General features: G+C 37.8%; 1 protein-coding gene across 2 annotated transcripts in view; it reads right to left on the reverse strand.

Annotated features, from left to right (window-relative positions):
* igsf11 (immunoglobulin superfamily member 11) overlaps positions 1 to 23,595 on the reverse strand; it is an 80,197-nt gene that overhangs the window by 19,219 nt on the left and 37,383 nt on the right. The window contains exon 1 of one of the 2 annotated variants that reach the window (XM_053239797.1): positions 16,050 to 21,792. The exons of the other annotated variant lie outside the window; for it this stretch is intronic. The gene's annotated coding sequence lies outside the window, so the exon portion shown is untranslated. Of the gene's footprint in view, positions 1 to 16,049; positions 21,793 to 23,595 lie in introns of those variants that run through there. 2 annotated transcript variants of the gene reach the window in all.

A 23,595-nucleotide genomic window follows, 5' to 3' on the forward strand; every position in this document is an offset into this window, starting at 1 on the left:
CATCAGCCATTCGGCTCGTTAGCAGGTAGCTGGATTGAATTAACGACAATCACATGATAAGCATCCGCCCAATCATGGAGCAGGAAGCAGATCTCAAGGACCAGATTGCTTGTGATTCAGTCCAGGTTCTGCTTTTGTTGATGCTTTCTTTTTCTTTTTTTCCCCTTTCTTTTTTTTTCCCTTTGAAAACATCACTCAAGCTGTGTGTGCCAAATTCATTATTTCCACAAATTGGCAAAGCGGCCGAAAATATGAGCAACTGTCCTTGAGAAAGCCCTTAGTTGGGGATATGGGAGCATTACTAAACACTTGTGGGGTTTTTTTTTTTTTTGTTTTTTTTTTAAATAATGGTGTGTAAGTGTAGCTTGGACTCAAACCTGTTTATTAATGAGGGAAAATTAGCAATTTTGAAATTCAGTTTCTTCTAACCGTACTGATGGGATATGAGGTTTAACCTTGACTTCATCCTTCACCATGTGTTTTATTGTTAGAGATCTAAACTACTGTAGCATTGGGACACTGGGGACAAAAAAACCACACACATTTAATAATTACACAAAGAGCTTTTTTCCTACATTCAAAAGTCACACACACACACACACACACACAGCCTATTTGTGATGGAAACTGTGATGCTTTTGGTGGAAAATATTTAAAAAGAAATCCCTCCCCCCATCCCCCCACCCACTTATATACCACACACACACACACACACACACACACAAACTGCATCTGAGCTCTTTTACTGACAAAGTGTCTGAGGAATAACTGTGCGCGTGTGTGTGTGTGTGTGTGTGTGTGTGTGTGTGTGGTATATAAGTCTGGTGGAGAAAATTCATCAACACAGACATTTCTTCAGCTCTGATATTAAATGCACCAAGAAATGGAGAAAGTCTATGTGTACCCTATGTGTGTGTGTGTGTGTGTGTGTGTGTGTGTGTGTGTGCGTGAGTGGAATGTTTTTGGATTCTTTTACAGGTATGGTGAAAGATGGCAGGAAAAAAGAAGAAAGCACATTTACAGCCACCTGAATTTGGAACAGAGAGAGTGAGAGTGTGAGAGTGTGTGTGTGAGAGAGAGAGAGAGAGAGAGAGAGAAAGAGAGAGAGAGAGAGTGTGTGTGAGAGTGAGAGAGAGAGTCAAAGGTCGCTGTACCGCAGGCTGTGTCCCATATCACAGCTCCGGTTTTGCTAGTGAGAGAACAACAGAGAGAGAGAGGGAGAGAGAGAGAGAGAGAGAGAATTTGGATCTGCCCCTGTGAGCATTTCAACCCACTGAAACGTACGAGAAAAGACAGAAATAAAGCGAGACAGCGTGTGATCTATACACCAGGGTGCAAAACTCCGAGCCAAATACCAACCACTATTTTTATTTTCTCACTTTTCAGGTCCTGATGCGCCATTTTTTTCCTGAGGTGAGACCATGACGTGCTTTAATCACACGCACATTTTTAAAAATGAGCGTGACACGATATAATTCTCCTAAAACATACTGTAGTATTCTGGAAATCACTTTACACCCCTGTGCATAAGTTTGTATCCCCTAAGTGTAAACCTGTGATTTAGCACATGCTACGCTTAGGAGGCGCTCTTTCACCGTTTAGTCGTCATTTTGTTGTTTTCTGCTCTCTGTGAGCTTTTTTGCCTTCAATGGAGTTTTGTGGGCGTGGCTAAATGTAAATGTCTCACAAAGATGCTTTTTTTTTTCAAAATACGCACGTAAGGGTTAAGAAATCTTTAGTCCATGAAAAAAACATTTCCTAAAAGATTGATAAATGAGGTTCAATATTATTAAAAGAAGATAAAAAAAAAAGATATTATGAAAATGTTACTGTTAAGGTTCCATGCAAGCGAAATGTTCAGGACATGATCACGATTTCGTTTGTAAAGGCTACGATGTAATAAGTTGAGATTTGCAGTAACGAGCTCTCAAATGAAATAAACTGCGCCCGCGTTTTGCTACGTTTCTGCTCTCGTCTAAAGAAAACGCCCCCCTTGCCCCCCCCTCCCCCTATGTGTGAATTCACAAACTGACCAATCAGGTTACAGCTCTGTTAAAGCAGTTTGTGGGTTTTTTCTCCCTCGGGCTCTGTACTTATTCTGTATTAAAGACCTGCCATCCTTTTTTATGCTATTAAGCTATTTATGGGAGATCTTTGGAAATGTGATGCTAGGTTTGTTTGATGCGCCTGAGCGTGTTCTCTCAAATGCTTGCTCTTGGCAGTCTCGCCTCGTTCTCCAGGTGGATTTGGCGTCTAACCATGCCTCGCTTGGCTGAGCAAGCGGATCATCAGGGTAAAAAATAAGCTCGTGCCCAGGGCATCTCCGCCACCCCCCCTCCCCCATCGATACGGAGCCTCCCTCACAGCTTGGTGGATTTTTAGCCAAGACACGGCGTGATGCTAGACTTTCTGGATCTCCCAATACAGGAAGCATCATCATCATCATCATCAAAAAATACTTATAAGGAGATCATTATTAACCAAATGCCACTTTCTTTGTTTTACTGCGCCAACTAAGTGCCAATGCTGGACCACTGATCTTTTGCCACTTGTGTTCTAACGCAGCAACCCAGCAATAAAACTCCCGACGTCCTAGTTCTGTTCAACCGTAATGTGTGTTTAGCATCTCCTCCGGACTCTCGTAAACATCGGCAGTAAACAGGAAGTTGGTCTCTTACTGCCTCATTGCTAGGGAACGTTGTATCTCTACTTGGATACAATGCCTAAGAAAACATCGGAATATTTTATTTTTATAATCCACATCACGGAAAGCATCACAGCTGAGCTAGAATAATGCTAATCACGTCACCTCATGTTGTTTACGGCTAATTACGTAAAGTCTGGCACGCTTAGTCGTGTGCATGGATCATGTTGATAAAATCTATAAATCACTATACATCAAGGCTGTCAATGCGGCGGCCATCTTGGCGGCTTTCCTGGAAAATTATTCCCCATGATACAGAAGGAGGAAAGTGTGTGAATGACATGCGCATGTGACGCACTCGGAGGAAATGCCACAGAACATACCAGAGAAGCCTCCTGACACTTTCAGGGAGCAAAGGTCAAAGGGCGCCGACTTGCACCTAAGCGAGTGAAGGGTTTGATTAATGAGGTTACGAGCCTCCTCTGTCTCACAGCTATTTTAGTCTTTGACCAGCAGACGAGGGAGATGAACAGTTACTGGAGTATGAAGATGAAAGCAAGGTGACATAAACACTCAAATGTAGAAAATTCTAATTTAAATTTTATTTGTCACACGCATAACCGTACACAGTACGACTTGCAGTGAAATGCTTTGTACAACTGTTCCGACATAAAATAAGAAAATATAGAAAAATATTAAATATAAAGAAAAATAATACATATAAAAAAAAAACATATACATAAAAAATATAGGAAGGCCAAAAAAACTATGTTTAAGATCCTATAGATGACTGAACCTTTACTACTTTTTATTTATTACTAATTTTTTTATAGTTCTTCTGTAAATTTTTATAGAAGAAGCTGCTCCTTCTATAAAGACAACAACAACAAAAAAACTCACACACAAGCAGCTAAAACGTTGTATTTTTTTTGTTTTATTTTAATATTTTCTTTGCAACAGTACGTTGTTTATGACAGTTAAATGATTATTATTTGTTATTAGTCAGCAGACTCTACAGTGTACATGTACACAAACAGTCTGTTAGCTCTAAAGCACTGATGATGATGATGATGATGATGAAGATGATACAGTCCGTTATCTCTATAGTGCGGATGATGATGATGATGGTGATGATGATGAAGATGATACCGTATGATATCTCTATCTCTCTGATGATGACGATGATACAGTCTGTTATCTCTATAGAGCTGATGTTGAAGATGATGATAATGATGAAGATGATAGTCGGTTATCTCTATAGAGCTGATGTTGATGATGATGTTGATGATGATGATGATGATACACTCCGTTATCTCTATAGAGCTGATGTTGATGATGATGTTGATGATGATGATGATGATGATACACTCCGTTATCTCTATAGAGCTGATGTTGATGATGATGTTGATGATGATGATGATGATGATGATACACTCAGTTATCTCTATAGAGCTGATGTTGATGATGATGTTGATGATGATGATGATGATACACTCCGTTATCTCTATAGAGCTGATGTTGATGATGATGTTGATGATGATGATGATGATACACTCCGTTATCTCTATAGAGCTGATGTTGATGATGATGTTGATGATGATGATGATGATACACTCCGTTATCTCTATAGAGCTGATGTTGATGATGATGTTGATGATGATGTTGATGATGATGATACACTCTGTTATCTCTATAGAGCTGATGTTGATGATGATGTTGATGATGATGATGATGATACACTCCGTTATCTCTATAGAGCTGCTGCTGCTGATGATGATGATACAGTGTTATTTCTATCTCTCTGATGATGATGATGATGATGATGCAGTCTGTTATCTCTATAGAGCTGATGATGATGATGACGATGATGATACAGTATGTTATCTCTATGTCTCTGATGATGATGATGATGATGATGATGACGATGATGATACAGTATGTTATCTCTATGTCTCTGATGATGATGATGATGATGATGATGACGATGATGATACAGTATGTTATCTCTATGTCTCTGATGATGATGATGATGACGATGATGATACAGTATGTTATCTCTATGTCTCTGATGATGATGATGATGATGATGATGACGATGATGATACAGTATGTTATCTCTATGTCTCTGATGATGATGATGATGATGATGATGATGACGATGATGATACAGTATGTTATCTCTATGTCTCTGATGATGATGATGATGATGATGATGATACAGTATGTTATCTCTATGTCTCTGATGATGATGATGATGATGATGACGATGATGATACAGTATGTTATCTCTATGTCTCTGATGATGATGATGATGATGATGACGATGATGATGCAGTATGTTATCTCTATGTCTCTGATGATGATGACGATGATGATACAGTATGTTATCTCTATAGAGCTGATGTTGATGATGATGATGATGATGATACAGTATGTTATCTCTATAGAGCTGATGTTGATGATGATGATGATGATGATACAGTATGTTATCTCTATAGAGCTGATGATGATGATGATGATGACGATGATACAGTATGTTATCTCTATGTCTCTGATGATGATGATGATGATGATGATGATACAGTATGTTATCTCTATGTCTCTGATGATGATGATGATGATGATGACGATGATGATACAGTATGTTATCTCTATGTCTCTGATGATGATGATGATGATGATGACGATGATGATACAGTATGTTATCTCTATGTCTCTGATGATGATGACGATGATGATACAGTATGTTATCTCTATAGAGCTGATGTTGATGATGATGATGATGATGATACAGTATGTTATCTCTATAGAGCTGATGATGATGATGATGATGATACAGTATGTTATCTCTATAGAGCTGATGATGATGATGATGATACAGTATGTTATCTCTATAGAGCTGATGATGATGATGATGATGACGATGATGATACAATATGTTATCTCTATGTCTCTGTTGATGATGATGATGATGCAGTCTGTTATTTCTATCTCTCTGATGATGATGATGATGATGATACAGTCCATTATATCTATCATGATGATGATGATGATGATGATATAGTCTGTTACCTCTACCTCTCTGATGATGATGATGATGACGATGATACAGTCCGTTATCTCTACCTCTCTGATGATGATGATGATGACGATGATACAGTCTGTTATCTCTACCTCTCTGATGATGATGATGATGATACAGTCTGTTACCTCTACCTCTCTGATGATGATGATGATGATGATACAGTCTGTTATCTCTACCTCTCTGATGATGAACAGCATTAATCTGAGTCTCGTGCTATAGAACTGCACGCTGAGTCGTTCAGGTTCTAACAGTTTACAGAAGCGTCCTCTGTCCGCTCCTGAGTTCCACTGAGCTCAGCACAGGAGACTTTATTTATTAGCTAATGTGTGTTTTATTAAGAAGATCCATCACTACATGAGCTACATGAGCTGTTTAATAAATGTTTATAGATGTGTTGTGGGATTACGGGACGGTTATCTGGCAGATTATTTTATTTACTTTCAAGAAATAATGCAAACAACGTAAGAATAATTGGCTATAGTCACAATGTAGTAAGAAGAAGATGAAGATGAAGAAGAAGATGAAGATTAATAACATTAATAACATCTCATAATTATGAATATTAAATAAATTTGTCTACATATTTTTTGGCACTTAATTTTTTTCTTCAAAGAAATATTGTACAATAAAAAAAAACAAATGTATAACATTTATATACATCAATTTACGTATACATAATATCATAATAATATCAGAATAAATAAATATAATTAAAATTAGATGAATAAAGTTTCATGAATTATTACATAAATGTATTTCAAATAATTTATAAAGAAAAAATATAAACAAGGTTTAATAAATAACTAAATATAAACTATTCTCTTTTTTTGTGTGTGTGTATATATATATATATATATAGACCGATCAGCCATAACATTAAAACCACTGACAGGTGAAGTGAATAACATTGATTACCTCATTACAATGGCACCTGTCAAGGGGTGGGATATATTAGGCAGCAAGTGAACAGTCAGTTCTTGAAGTTGATGTGTTGGAAGCAGGAAAAATGGGCGTCAGGATCTGAGTGACTTTGACTAGGGCCAAATTGTGCTGTCTAGACGACTGGGTCAGAGGATCTCCAAAACAGCAGGTCTTGTTCCCGGTATGCAGTAGTTAATATCTACCAAAAGTGGTCCAAGGAAGGACAACCGGTGAATCGGCAACAGGGTCATGGGCGCCCAAGGCTCAGTGATGCGCATGGGGAGCAATGGTTAGCCTGTCTGGTTCTATCCCACAGAAGAGCTACTGTAGCACAAATTGCTGAAGAAGTTCATGCTGGCTATGATAGAAAGGTGTCAGAACACACAGTGCATCACAGCTTGCTGCGTATGGAGCTGCGGAGCTGCAGACCGGTCAGAGAGCCCATGCTGACCCCTGCCCACCACCTAAAGCACCTACAATGGGCACATGAGCATTAGAACTGGACCATGGAGCAATGGAAGATGGTGGCCTTGGAAGATGATTCTTTTACATCATGTGGACGGCCGGCTGCGTGTGCATCACGTATCTGGGGTAGAGATGGCACCAGGATGCACTATGGGAAGAACGCAAGCCAGCAGAGGCAGTGTGATGCTCTGGGCAATGTTCTGCTGGGAAACCTTTGGGTCCTGGCATTCATGTGGATGTTAATTTGACACATACCACCTCCCTAAACATTGTCACAGACCAAGTACACCACTTCATGGCATCAGTATTCCCTAATGGCAGTGGCCTCTTTCAGCAGGATAATGTGCCCTGCCTCACTACAAAAATTGTTCAGGAATGGTTTGAGGAACATGACAAAGAGTTCAAGGTGTTGACTTGGCCTCCAAATTCCCCAGATCTCAATCTGATCGAGCGTCTGTGGGATGTGCTGGACAAACAAATCCGATCCATGGAGGCCTCAACTCGCAACTTACAGGACTTAAAGGATCTGCTGCTAACGTCTCGTTGCCAGATACCACAGCACACCTTCAGAGGTCTTGTGGAGTCCACGCCTCGACGGGTCAGAGCTGTTTGGCAGCACAAGGGGGACCTACACAATATTAGGCAGGTGGTTTTAATGTTATTGCAGATCGGTGTGTGTGAGTGTATATATATATATATATATATAAGACTTTTCTAGGTTCTTTGTATGGTTAAAGGTTCTTATCATGCTAGAAAAACATTGTTGTAGAGTTCTAAACAGACCCTTTATGGCTTCCCCCCAAGAGACAACCAAAGAACCCTTGTTCTACAACCAACCTTGCCAACCAAAGAACTGTTTCTAAGAGCATACCGTAGCAGAGACAAAAAGAACAAGACAGACAAGACAGTTGCGTAGAGACCTGATGCTAACCCGAACACCAGAGGCAGTCCTGCGCTTCTCTGCAGCAAGCAGATCGATGTCAGCTGATGAGCGACGACACGGCGGATAAAAGAGCGATTGATCGAGGAGAGACAATCCCGGAGGACTTGAAGAGGAGGACGAGCAAGACACGGATACTCAGCAGCGTTAACTGCGCAGCTCGGATTCACTTCCATCACGACTGCAATCGTTTATTTCAACACTCCACACACACACACACACACACACACCAGAAAATACAGCAGCTGTAGATCCTCTTCACACAGCAGTGTGTCATTCACAGAGAAAGTGTTGATTAATTTCCTGTAACAGCAGCACTGACAGTAGTGTAGCTGCACATCACGGGATTACATTAATACGTTATCGTTTCTATAGTAACAGTGCATTCACAGGGACTTGTACGGCAGACGGTCTACGTACAAATATTTTAAAAAAAGTTTTCTGTAAGGAAACTGCATGGAAGGAGTCTCCAGTGTCAACCTTTGCGCCATCTTCAGGACAGAGGAAAGAGAAAAAAGAGACGCTGGTGAAGGAACGACTGTTTATAGGTGCCATAACATATCCAAGTGAGAACTCGTTTCACGGACAAACATTAAAAGCAACTATAAATGGATAAAAAAAAGTATGACACATTGTTCTCGGATAAATAAATGAAAAATAATTGTTGAAAAAAATTGCTGTGAGAAGAATAAACCACTCTGAGGTGTGCTTTTATAGAAAAATAATCAACTTTGCGGTGGTAAAAGTAACAAAAGTGTCATGTCAGTCCACCTCATCCTTGATTATTTTCCTTTAACAGCACAGTCTGTTGTGTGTTATTCCATATATAGTAATATTTAGCTATTATTAACTTTTTTTTCTATTATTCAGAAATCTTCTTAAATATGTTCTCCAAGATTAATTAATTAATATTATATTTATATTAAAGACAACAAGTAATGAGTTAGCATTTCAGCCGTATTAAACAGCGATGATGAAACAGTTTGGAAATGGCTAGAGACCTCATTTGCATAATATTATGACATCACTTTGCGCTATATCAGTTACATAAAGGCTAAAATCATGATGAGGCAAAGCTGCTGGTTTTCACGTACCAGCATGTAACATTCCTTCGAGATCTTGATTTATGTTCTTAATACAGAGATTCACATCTGTATATAAAATGAAGAAATTTTCCTCGGTGAAAATTAATTTTCACTCTTCGCCTCGTCCTTCGCCACAATCGTGACCCTCGTAATAAAGAGTAATTGTGATCAATTCAGCACTTTCTCCCCTCCTGAGATGTTCCTCGTCACAGAGCTGACTTTAATATCCTACCGTTATGGTTATGCCTCATACATATTTATGATCTCGACTTGGATATGAAGTGTGTTTTGGACGTTTGTTCTGAATGAATTATGCTAATTTTCAGTATTCGGTATTGCGTTCTTTGATATATTCTGTCTGAAGGCTGAGGGAGGGTTATTACGACATGTTTTTCTGACATGGACAGATAACGGAGGCGAAGAAAAAAGACAGAATATGATTTTATTGCTGTGTTCACTTTGACACTGTACCTGAGACAAACATTGGAGTGTTTTTTTTTAAAACCATGTTAAATCTTTAAAATAAATACATTTTATTTTTATTTATTTATGCTTTTATCCACCTTGCAGTTGCAAAAATGTTTAAATTTTTTTTTTTTTAAATGACCACAAGTTACTGGCAGGTAAATTATTATTTACAGCATTATTACTGTAATGTGTGTGTGAATATATATATATATATATATACATATATATATATATATATATATATATATATATTGTAAGATAGATAGATTGATAGATAGATTTTTTTTCTCTGAATTATATATCTTAGATAAATGTAAAAATGTCAAAAGAGAAATTAGAGGCCAGAACTTGAGATGATAATGCATGGACTCTGAGATGAACCACTTCATGTCATGTTGTTAGAGGAAAATAATCAACAACTGTGTGGTGTGATGAACCGGAGTTACAGGTACCACCTCAACGTTTATTATTTTCCTCTAAAAGCATATCCTGAAGTGTTTTATTCGTCTTATACCACAGAAGTTTGCCAACGATTACAATTTTTTATTTATTAAAGAACAATATGTCATATTTATTATCCATTTATAGTTACGTTTAATGTTGTGGAACATCCACGAAACAAGTTCTCACTTACCTTACAGCAGCTATAAAGAGTCGTTCTGTCACCAAAAACAATCATGTTACTAAGAAACCTCCTCGGTCCTGAACATGTTGGAAAATTTAAAGTCACAGCTTTACCTCTGACACTGGAGACTCCTTATATAAACCTGCAGTTACCCTGAAAAAACCTTCACCATATCAACGGCCAATCAGAATCCAGGACTGCACTATAACAATAGTGTCTGTATAACAATTTAATATATTCATGAATAATATCAGCTCAGTGAAGTGGGAAATTACTTTGTCCTTCGTTCATCATGTCCAATTAAACTACAGAGACGTGCATTACAGAAATCCGACGTGTGACTCTACTTCTCTCACAGATTCAGGAAAAAAAAAAAACAGAACTCGATATGAACTTGTGTGAACATTTCTGCTTTGCTTCCTGCACCAAATCGGTGACTGAACACTCAAAATTGACATTTCTACGTGCGTCAAAAAACAACGAAACAGCGTCGCGTTGCCGCTTTTATTTTTAGACCCATTCCTTATGGTTCTGAATCACAAAAAAAAAAAAATAAATAAATATTTTAAAAAAACACCCTTTCGATCTGAACTTGTAGCTGAGGAGAAACGTCAAGCGATCCTTTGAGCTTCAGGGATGGAAATAGAATAGCGCATGGAGAACATGAGTCGGGTAATTACGGCATGAATATAGCCATTTTGTGTAGAGTCGTGGCTTGGGGCGAGAGATCAGGATGAAAAGCTGAAAGAGAGAGAGAGAGAGAGCGAGAGAGAGAGAGAGAGAGAGAGTTGGTGGAATGAATAGCTTGTCTGGTTAGGGAGGGCAGGATGGAAGGGTCTGGGAGATGAATAAAAGACAAGAGCTCCCATGTGTAGCATGGAGGGAATTAAGAGATGTCAGATGATGTAAAATATAAACCGTGAATCCGTTTTACATCAGAAGTGTAAAACGTGGAGGTAAAGACGTGAGCGTCAATGCGTTCCTGGACATCACACACAATAGTCGCTGTTAATTCTTTGTTTTTCATAACACCAAAGATCATGTGATGGATGTGATTTGGATGCGATATATTAATGCGCTCGTTCAAATACGTTATCGTTTCTATAGTAACAGCTCATGGAAGGAGTCTCCGGTATCAGAAGTTAAGCTGTAACTTTACGTTTTCCGATGAGTTTACGTTATCGTGGTTTCTTCGCTTCTGCGTCTTTTTTGCCTTTAAGATAGCTTGCTGTATGAGTCAGAAGATTGCTCTCTGTGTTTTACTGGATACATTTTACTCCGATTGTACTTTTTATCTTTCAAGAATATTGAACATCGTAATCTGAAAAAATCGGCAAAAATCCACGGAAACGGTGCAATATAAATATAGTTACTTTATTATATAGTTACTATTAATATAGTTACTATTAATATTGCATTTGCATATTAATATTGCACATATATGACATATTAATATCACAACTAGCAATATTACAACACCTTTACATACACTTTTTTATCTTTGATCAGTATTTAGCCGTGAATGGACCTCTGAATACTATATCGAATAGTATACCGAGTATTATTATGGATTATTAACTACACTAATCTATTAACTAATAAACTGGTGTACAAAACAATACACAGTGCAAAACTAAGGATTAAGGAGTAAATCCAGCATGTGTATTATTTTTAAGCCGGATCATTCCACCTGATCCACAACGCTGTTTTAGACGTGAACAGATTGAGTCTGAATCTCTTCTAATGGAAATCCGGCTAACTATGAGTCTGACATCGATTAGCAAAACTGAGCTGAGCTACGCAAAACAGGCTCGTAACGATAAAACTTTAAAAAATGACGTAGGGATGAGATGGTGGTACGACAGTCTTTCACTATAGCTCATCTCTTGTCTGAAAAAAATATGCCCGTTCTGCTCCCAGATTGCCCGTAGACATTTCAGGAACCATTTCTGGAACCATGCGACTATGCCTTTTGTTTTAAACATCTTGATTATTATTATTATTATTATTATTATCGATGCTCCTTGTTGTATCACGTCTCGTCCGTGAGCAGATATGGGCGTGTGTGTGAGGGAGGAAGTGGACTCGTTAGCATGACTCTCCTCAACGTAGCTGCATGATTAATGTGATTCTAAGCTGCTTAGACTTCTCCCATCTGGCTTTAGTGTTTATGGAATCATGGGCAGAGGTCTGTTGACCACACACACACACACACATATATATATATATATATATATATATATATATATATATATATATACAGACACACAGACACACACAGACACACACACGCATACAATCAGGGGGCGGAGCATGAGCGAGAGAGGGGCAGGGCCACCAACAACGATAATCCTCTGTAATCTGGTTTTATGGACTATTAAGGCCCTATTATGTAATCTCAGAAGCTTTATGGTGGTGAGACAACTTGAAAGAAAAAGAGAGAGAGAGAGAGAGAGAGAGAGAGGCAGCAGGTTATTAAACATTATGAATGCAATCAGATTTTAGTTTGAAATGATAAAGAACCATAGGAGAACTGAATGAGAGCATCTGGTATGTAGAACCTGGAACATTCAGAGCATCTAAGATTCAAAACCACAGGGAATCAGGATTTGCTAGACTCCAGAACCAGAAAAAAAACTAAAACAGAACTGTACACAGCTCAGCTGTGTGAAATTCAGAACCTCCAAAGAACCTGCAAGACTCACCGTCTTCGAAACTTAGAACCTGCATGAATCAGAACCTCAGCAAGAACCTAGAAGGCATCTAAAAGAGAACTGCATGATTCAGAGACTCTGAGATTCAGAAATTCTATAGTTCAGAATATCCGAGTTTCACCACCTGGAAGACTCAGAACTTCTAAAATTCAGAACCTCAGAGATTCAGAACTTTAACAACTCAGAACTTTTAAACTTCAGAATCTCAGAGATTCTGACCATGTTCAATTCAGAAACTCTGAGATTCAGAACTTTAACAACTCAGAACCTCCAAGATTCAGAATCTCAGAGACTCAGAACATCTGAAACTCATAACGTAAGAGATTCAGAGCATCTGAGATTCAGAACCTTCAAGGCAGAAAATATTTAGAACCTGCAAATCTCAGAACATTTGAGACTCAGAATATCTGAGATTCATAAACTTAGTGATTCAGAAGTTCTCAGATTTAGGGCGTGCAAGACTCAGGACCTCTGACGTTCAGAAACTCAGAGCCTCAGAACATGCAAAACCCAGAACTTCCCAGGTTCAGAACTTGAGAGACTTAGAACATCTGAGATTCAGAACCTGCAAGACTTAGGACTTGCAAAACATGGGCAGAACCTAGAAGACATGTAAAAGAGAACTGCTAAAAGACTCTTTGTATTTAAGTGGGCAGCAGTTCCACCTCATGGTCCATCCAGACTTTTGGCCATGTTGGTGTTTTCCCACATTTTGTCGTTCAATACGCAGCTCATAATGTTATTGTTGAGACCTTTTGATGTAACAGATTACGCCATTGTCGACACCTACTGGGCTGGAGTCTTCATGTCAGGGTTCTTGTATCGTTTTTGCATGTTTGTGTGGATTCAGAAATATCTGTAAACATGTGGACGGAGCCCGAGTCCTCCGTAGATTAAAGACACCCATCATCCATCTGTCTGGACCATTGATTTCACCTGATTTCACCTGACCAACCAAACGACTCCCACTTCGGAAGGAAAAGAACATTTGTTCTGGCTCACTACTCCCAAGCAGTGCTCATTTTTCTATGAATTTAGTCAAGTGTTCCTGGAAGCCAGAAGTAAAAAAAAAAAAAAAAAAAACCCTTTTAAATGAGCTGGAACATTTCACTGCAGAGACTTTCAGAGGCGAGCGGGGGCTTTTTGAGATGAACGCTGCAATGAGGGCCAGATGACGGAATACGAAGCATACAATTATCTCCTATTCACTTCTCCTGCTATTACACCAAGTCAAAGGGCCTGCACTTGATCTGAATATAACTTCTTACTAATGCATTCCGTCAGGAGGGGGGGCGGGTTATTCACGGCGCAACGCAAAAAAAAAAAAAAAAAAAAAAGCGACTGAGCCCATCTGGGTGAGCGTCATCCTTTCATACCAGATTTTTTGGTCATGTGACAGTTTCTAACACTAGTATAGTTTTCCAGAAAAACCTGATGAAGGATGCTAACAGGAATATCAGACTAGCAGAAAACACACAGCTTTGCCTCTGACTGTTACAAAGCGCTAACACTGGAGACTCCTTCCATGAATGCTGAAAAGAAAACTTCACCTTATCAATGATTTATATCCAGAATTCAGCAGAAGATCCTACTGTATATGTTCAAGAGGAATAAATATTCCTGTGAAGGTGGAACTATTCTCATGTATTTCTCATACTGAAACCAAAATTAGATCACAGGTTCATGTACTATATTTATATCTACCAAAAGTTTTTGCCCCGCTGAATTCTGTTTCTCGAGCCCAAGGTCGGTCCACTGGGAGAACAGCCCCAGCATTTTTCCGTCCTTTGAGGACACGTAAAAATGCTTCTGGTCTAAAAACGGGATTGCTCCTGCAGTTTCCATGCAAGGACATATGGGAAGGAAAGCGAAGGTGTGTGTGTGTGTATGTGTGTGTTAGTTAAATCCATGCACCACTGCAGTATCAGCCGAACTTACTATTTATATCCAGAACCTAATATTATTGAGATGCCGTTCAGAGTAAAATGTCAACATAGCAGTTTCACGCTCAAATTTACGCAGAATGATTCTGGCCTCGTTTGGGGGCGGGGCTTATAATCACCGAATTCCTTCCGAACTTTGCAATTCTGTACGTCACTTTTGTGATCTTTTCTCTTATAGGTTCATCCGTATATTGATGTTTTTCCTTTAGTCCCACCACTCAAGCGACAAAGATTAGCACACAACGAGCCACACTCGTGTAAGATTTTTAGCTAACAGTGCGTTTTTTGGTTTTTTTGCGATGTTACAGCGCTAGACTGTAGCTCGAAGTTGGAAAATGAGGATTCGATGTAACAAAAAACAATAAGAAAGTTGTGATTGTGTGTGTGTGTGTGAGAGAGTTAATGCTTGATAATATTAACTAAGCAGAGCGAAGATTTACGAAGTCTCACCAGCAGTTCATTATGCTAGCTCCCTAATAACCCTTTTCCCTGATTTGAAACAGGACCAATCATCTTACTTCTGCTTCCACACCTGATAAGAAGGCCAGGGATCAGCTCAGTTTTCACACTTCACCGAACTCTCCCAGAAAAAAAAAAAAAAAAAAAAACGCAAATGTGAAAACGACTTAAGTGCGCACCGTGCTCGTTCGTGCTAGCGGTTATTGTCCAGGGTCTCAGTGGATGAGTATAACGGACTGATTGTTCAGTGAGCTGGATGAAAGAAAAGAGGAATAAATGGCTGTTGGACACCGAGGTCACTAATACACTGTGCTTGTCACAAAGAATATAAAGTCACAACAATGGAGACTGTGACTGCAAAAGAAAACACTTTCTTTTTTCCGGAATCTTCCCTAGTGCTTTCAGCTTTACTTCTCTCTAGAACATTTCCGTTTTTTTTTCCTCTCAGTAAAAAATGTATGTATACATACATATATATAAGATATATAAGATTTCAGATGTCTGAAATTTGGTGAGTAAATTAAGTAAGGAATGAAACGCTTAAGTACCACTAAGCCAAGTGTTTTATTCCTCTTATACCAAGCAATTCGCCAACAATTACAATTACAACTCGTTAAAGAATTATACATCGTATTTTTATCTGTTTATAGGCACATGTTGTGGAATGCAGTGAAACAAGTTAGTTCCTGTTCTCACTTACGTTATAGTTTATCCTTCTGCGAGGCACTGACACTGGAGACTCCTTCCATAAATGTTAAATAAACATCTCCTGTTGCTATAGAAACGATAATCTGTGGAACAATTACAAATTGCTAGATGAATCAGATAAAATTGCATAATTAAATGATTGATACTGAAATAATTGATATGCTGTGTATTGTATTGTGTACTTTAAAAAAAAAATAATATAAATTAAATTAATATCAGTGGTACTCTAGTACTCAGTTGATAAAATACTTACAAGCTACTTGATTAAAAAAGTTAAAAAAAAAAAAAAGAAAACGCTACCACAGTGCTACTAAAAAATATTTATTTATACTAGCTAGTAGCTTTGCTAGTTGACAGACCTTTTGACCAATCAGAGTCCAGTATTCAATATATATAATATGATTACAATTTTATGGCAAAAATGGTGTTTAAGTGCTCCAAAAGTGCTGTAGATGCAAACATATGTTTAGACAATTTAATAAACAAGCAAAATTAAAATGAGATGATAGTTAAATTATTTAGTAATTCATTTAAAAATGAGGAGCGATGTAACTTTTCTGCAGCACATTCTAATATAAGTCTGAACGAGGAAAAAAAAGTTATGTAAAGACGCATTACAGTCTTTGTTCCGTCCCTGAAAATTGTGCTTAGCTCGACAAGAAAGAAAGTTCTGTTGCGGTTCTGGGATTTAATAATGCCAGGCTCGCCCGTGGCATGATGGAGGAACTTGTGAATATCAATGGCCATAATCTGATTCTCCTACAGTCTCATTTTCAACTAGGAACTTTTGTGCATATATAGATAAAACTATTCTGAAGGGGGAAAAAAAAAATAAACGAATCTGCAATAATTTAGAGATCAGATTGATAATGTTACTCCTACAGATACAAATTACGTTGCCTACATTAACGTATATTGATGTTTTGAATTATGGCGTGGTGTGAAATATCAGCCTGTTAGAAGAAATATTCTGTTGTGCCAAGATCCAAGAGGCTCACTTAACAGCCTTGATGAAATTAGACTCATCAAAATGCGGAATGAGCTCAAAATAAACTTCATCAACTGATGGAACTGATGATCCTGCTGAGGAGAAACTGTGAATCGTTTTCACATGACTCGCCTCGTGTATGTGTGTGTGTGTGTGTGTGTGTGTGTATGTATGAGAGAGAAACAAAGTCAAAGTTACTGGGTGTTTTGTCCTCCTTTTTTTGTACAAGTGGTTATGATTCATATGATTCACATGAAAATAATGATGTGTTGTTCACAAATGAGTCGACTCTTTGATTCGACTCTTGTAGGTGAATATTTTTTCCTTTATGAGCCTTTTTTCCTTTTTTTTTCTAGAAATTTTTGTTATTCTTGAAGGGCAATTAAATCAAAATGCTTCCCTGGGAATGTCTTTTCAACATCTTTCAACATCTGAGCCATTTGTTAGTGTGAATCGTGAGTCGTATATTTGACTCTCAGCTGTGCGTATGAGGAAAGTGTATTATAAAAGGCCACCAGTCATAAAATATATAATTTTATATATATATATCTATATATAATATAGCGAAAATCAATCTTCCAAATGAAGCACAGACACAACAACGTCAATGCAGTGATGCTTACTTTTTGTATTTGTTGATGCACGTGCGTATTTTACAATTATTTACACAGATTTTAAAAAGTCAGGTTGTTTTGGTGATTAGAAGTAATGTAAGATTTCATGAAACAATGTCAGCCATAATTAGGCCAAGAAGAAGAAGCACAGGTCAAAATATCTCAAACTTTATTTAATTTTAGGAAAAAATATGGCAATGAGTCATTTAGGAGTTGAAAGTGTCGACTCTTATTGGTCAGTGAGTCAAATGATCTAACACTCTGTTCAGAATGAGTTCAGAATTCTTATCACTAGAGCGTAGCATCTGTGTGTGTGTCTGTGTGTGTGGGGTCCATGCTAACAAATGGACAAAAGCTAAGAAACAGCCGGGAGATACACAAATCACCACATGTAGGTCGTAACCTTCAACAAATGCAGCAACAGAATATTAATAAAACCAGAATGAAGTTTCACACACACACACACACATACACGCAATTTTTTTTTTCATTGTGATTAAAAACCACACCAAACTTAACCTCTTTTGTAACTAAATTTACCTCATGATGGAAAGTTAGCATGCCCAAACCAAGTTAGCAGCTAACTCATGAAACCACGTGGAAAGCTAGCAGGCTAATCTATCAAAAGTCATTAGACATGCAAATTTAACTTGCTCACTCACCAAACTATTTTTTATCAAAGTAAATTATCTTAAGTACCGCTTTAGTAACAGTGACATCTTGCTAACTCAAACTATTTTGTCAGATTAGCAAAGAAATGTTATATGTTAAAATGACTAGTTAGCTTGCTAATCCGTCAAAACTCTTTAGTAATGCAAAGTTACTGGATAATTCAAAGTTATCTTGTTAACCTATTAAATCATATTATTCATACAAAATTACTTCACTAAACATGTAATTTTAGCATGTTTCAGTTTTCACACTTTTCTTCCATAACATAAAAATTAGCTTGTAAATACTTTACACTTTAGTAAAGTAAAGTTACACAGCAAACTCATCAAAGCACTTCAATAAAGAAATGTTAGCTTGCTAATCGGTTACACTAAAAAATTGGCTTGTCAATCTTGCTAACACACCAACACATTTTAATAATGGAACATTAGCTTGCTAATTGATTAAGCCGCTTTAGAAATAAAATGCTGCATTACTAATATAGCTACATAATTTAGTAATAAAATTTTGCCTGGCTAAAGGCTACTTACATACAAAAATATTTACCTTGCTAAATTATTGAAGCATTTTTTGTAACAGAATGATTGCACTTTAATCAATTAAGCCACTTTAGCAATAAAACTTTGCTTTGCTAATCCATCAAACTACTTTAGCTACAAAAAACCTTGCTAACTAGTCAAAGCATTTTAGTAACAGATTGTTAGCTTGCTAATCAGTTTTATTGCTTTAGTAATAAAGGTTTGCCTTGCTAATCTATCAAAACTCTTTCAAAATAAAAAAATGTACTTTGCTAACTCATCAAAGCAACCTTATTTATTGATGGTTAGCTTGCTAATTGATTAAACAACTTAATAAAATGTTGCCTTGCTAATTTATCAAAGCAAATTGTTGCCATGAATGTTAGCTTGCCAATCCATCAAACCTCTTTAGCCCGGCAAATTTGTTCGCTAATGGTTCATTCAGAAGGAAGTACAATGCAATATGTACAATGCAAAAATGATACACTAGAGATAAACGCTAATAAAAACAGGTTTCTTTTAGCATCCTAAAGGGTTCTTCGGTTTGTATTTCGTGTGGAACCCTTTAAAAGTTCATAAGTTTCCTTACTGAGAAGCCTCTAAAGCTAAGAAATATATAGTAAACAATAATAGCTATATAATTATTTATAATTAGCTTAGCATGTCTATTGAGTGATAAACATGCCTTATTGATGGCTTTCACGTTGCTTCCTGAATCTGTTTTCCTCCGATACATTTGCAGATCAGAAGCGAGAGTGTCTCTGAATTTAGATTTGGTGTCATTTTTATCTGCGAGATTTCACGCTCGCTCCCGTGAAAAGTCGCACTTCGGCGCGTTTAATTGGTGCACGTGTGAGACGGCGAATTCGCCGTTGATATGCGGCGTGAAGACGAACATCAGCCGATGAGTCAGATCTCTCACATTCACTGAGGAGAAAAATAAAACCCAGAGACGAGATGTGAAAAGAAGACGATCGAAGGCAAAGCTGTGCAGAATGGTCGTCTGGACGAGGCGCTTGCTCAAGGCTAACGTCTCAAAAGTGACATGTAATCAATTGATGTATCATCCGTGGTGAGTGATGTATCATCGCGCTGATAAACACTGTTCACCATGGCAACCACATGGAGTGTACGATTTCTTTAGGAGCTATTTTTCATTTGTTAATCTTTCAAATTATTTAATAATGCAAAGTTATGTAGATAACCTGTCAAACTAATTAGATAGACAAAAAGCTTTGCTAATACATAAAAACTGCTTAGTCATGCAAAATATTTCAGTAGCAAAATGTCAGCTTGCTACCCATTGAACAACTTGCATGTAGCATGACTAATTAAGCAAAAACAGAAAAGTTAGCTCGCTAATTCTTTGAAGTACTTTAGTAATGAACGTTCGCTAGTTCGTGACACTTTCGCTAGGTTAACACTTTAGTAATGTGAGGTTTTGCTAACCAAACGAACAACAATCCGCCGTTATCTTGCTAACTCAAACCACGTAGGCAGGCAAAGTCAGATTAGCGATGAAAAGTTAGTTTGCTAATCCGTCAAAGCACTTTAGTAACTCGAAGGCACATGGTTAACCACAGAACTTTGCCACAGAACTTTACTCTTACCACCCTGAAGCTGATTATTTTTCTGATTGACCTGAAGCCTATAACAGCATATCTAGAAGTGTTTTTTTCCCTCTTATAACTCAGTGATTTGTAACTTTTATTTAATGAAACATTTTAGCATGGGTACTAAAGTAAGGCACAGTTCACTTAGTGGTGTGGAGGATTATGGGTACTTTGCTAAGCCAAGTCACCATAGTTAAGCTGAATAACTGAATGATAAACAAAGCAAAGTTAACTCACTAACCAACAAAACCATTTTAGCAACACAAAATTAGCTTGCTAAAATTAGTCTAAACACCAAGTTGGGTTCCTAAGCCACTACCCAGAGGAACTTTAGGACTAAAGCTGGGTGAACAGGTGTGAAGAACTTTCTCCTGAAGGAAACCAGAAGCCTGAACATCAAGAATCCAACTCCATTAGCACAAACAATGATTAAACCCAAGCGCTAACACTGATAAATCAGTCTCTGTCCATTATCTGTCTATAAAATTTAAAGAGATTGAGGGAAAATGTAAAAAAAAAAAACGGTTGATTAAACTGTTTAGACAAAAGTAAACGGAGAACCCGAGTATGTAATCTTGTCAAAAATAGCAGCACGACTCGTCACATGTCTTTCAAATCCACACACGTCTGGAGACGTCTAATTTAGCCTGCGTCCTCCTCGGTATGCTAACGTTACAAAGAGGAAACACTATACTGGGGTCTGGAATAAACACACAAAGCTAGCAAGACGATGACATATAGTCTATACATGGACGCTAGCAACACGTAGCACTTAGCAAAAACCTGTTTTATTTTCAGCCCGTCCCTCAGTAAACACCAATCAAGCTAGCAACAAGTAAACTGTGAGCTAGAATATGAGCCTTCATGCTAGCTAGCATGCTAGTCTTTATCAGATGATACACAGTATTTATTAGATAACTAGCTATTAGGCTAGTCATTAATAAATAATACATACTAATTGTTAGATAGCTAGCTAGCTAGCAGGCTAGTCTTTTGCAGATAATACATATTAATTATTAAAGACAATATTAGCCAACATTTTCTGTGTAGCCATGACAACCATGAGGACCACAGTCATCATGGCTAGAGCTAGCTAAATAGCTAGAGATACATTAGCTAGACAGCATCGTAATAAAAAAAAAGAACTATGTATTGCTGGGTAATGTCATCAGATAACTAGCTAGCAAGCTAATCGTTAAGATAATACACACAGATACGGTTAGCAAAATGATGACATACAGTCTAGTATTTACAGTCTAGGCTAATCTATGCTAATAGCCTGCTAGCTAAATATCTCATAACTACTATATATTAATAATTAGCCTGATAGCTAGTTAGTTATCTAATAATTATGACGTATTAATTATTAATGACTGCTTTGTTTTTTTAAAATAAAATAACACGCTGTCTAGCTAGCTAGCTATGTAGCTTAATTATTACATAACTAGCTAGCAGGCTAATCACTAAACACACCATATGATGGTTTAGATTCATGCTAACTTGAGTACCAATAACAAATTTGGAAGATACTGTCTCAAATATGGGTGTCTGAAAATAACCGCAGGCGCTCGCAATACACCTCACACACACACACACACACACACACACACACGTCTGATTTAGCAGGCCCTGGAGACTGTTGCGTCCTCCTTGGTATTCGAACGTTATGAAGATGAAACTCAAAACTGGGCCTGGAATAGCGTATACACACGCATGCACACACACACATTACAGGAGTGAGGAGTTATCTGCCCCCTCCTTGCCCCCTTTAAACCACCATTTTTGTGCGTTAAGCACCGACCCGGCGTCTCAGCCCTGCTTTTGAGATGCTGCAGCTGTTCCAAGCTAAAATAGCGTCGCCGTGAGGTAAAACGTGTAAACAAGTGAAAGTGACTCAATGTCTTCTCTTAGCGAAACCTCAAAGTCGAAACCTTTAAGTTGTTTACGTAAACATGTTAATGAGGTGTGTGGTGATGTTAGCATACTCTTATTATAGCTAACTAAGATAAACAGTGTGACCTTTACACTGTGAAGTGCACACAGGTGGATCTGGTCTCCACACACACACACACACACACAATATCAGCACATTAAATATATTGTTGCTTTATGTGGGAAATGTGGAAAGGGATCATGTGATCAGTCACATGACCTTGTTGATCTCTCTGCAGTCCTGTCACGACTCGGTTGTGGCAGCTGTCACTCGACTGTGAAATGGAGACAGGCGAAGAACAGATTTTCTCTGTCACGTCCTGTCAAACTCACGCGCACACACACACACACACACACACACACGCTGCAACTGGAGTCATACATGATTAAGCTAAAAGAGCTAGCATTAAAGCTGCAGCTGATTTTTTTTGTGGTCTCGGTCTGAACAGATGTTACATATCTATGTTGTGGGGAATAAATAATTTTACACTGACTAGATATCGAAACGGTTGTTTACTAGCTTGCTAAGGCTTTTGCATTGGTTGTGATTTCACTGGCTAGATTAAGTTTAAGTTTGTGCTAACTGGTTTGGTTTGCTCTAATTGGCTTGCTAGCTCTCACTTTTTTGTACTTGTTTAAACAGCATAGCCTGAAGCTAACAGCTCTTTTTCATACGAAAAAAAACCTAGCCTTTTTACCTCACAGTTTTTTTTTAACCTTTCACACAGCTAAATTTCGGCTAGTTGCGGCACAGTGTACGGGGGGCCATGGCAGACATAATGAAATATATTAATGGTTGTCTGTGTGTTATTTATCAACAGGTAACTTCCTAGCTAGGTTGTTCATCTAATAATTACTATTTAGTATCCACTAATGATCAGCCTGCTAGCTTGATATCTAATCATTTATATGTATTATTAAAAAGCGGCTAGTCTGCTAGTTAGCTATCTAATAATTGCTACGTATTATCCAGCATGGACTTGCAAGCTAGTTATCCAATAATTTCTGTGTTATCTATTAAAAACTAGCAATTACACCATGAGAGTCATCAATGCTCGTCCTGTGTTTCCGGTTATGCCTGTGTTTCCCTTATATCTCTTTTCTTTGTCAGAAAAATTCATCTCGCAAAAACTCAAACATAAATATATCACTTAAATTAAATCACACCTCAAACGAGGCAGAAGAAAGCGCTTTAGCACTC

Source organism: Pangasianodon hypophthalmus, chromosome 14, assembly GCF_027358585.1.
Source record: "Pangasianodon hypophthalmus isolate fPanHyp1 chromosome 14, fPanHyp1.pri, whole genome shotgun sequence".
NCBI lineage: Eukaryota > Metazoa > Chordata > Actinopteri > Siluriformes > Pangasiidae > Pangasianodon > Pangasianodon hypophthalmus.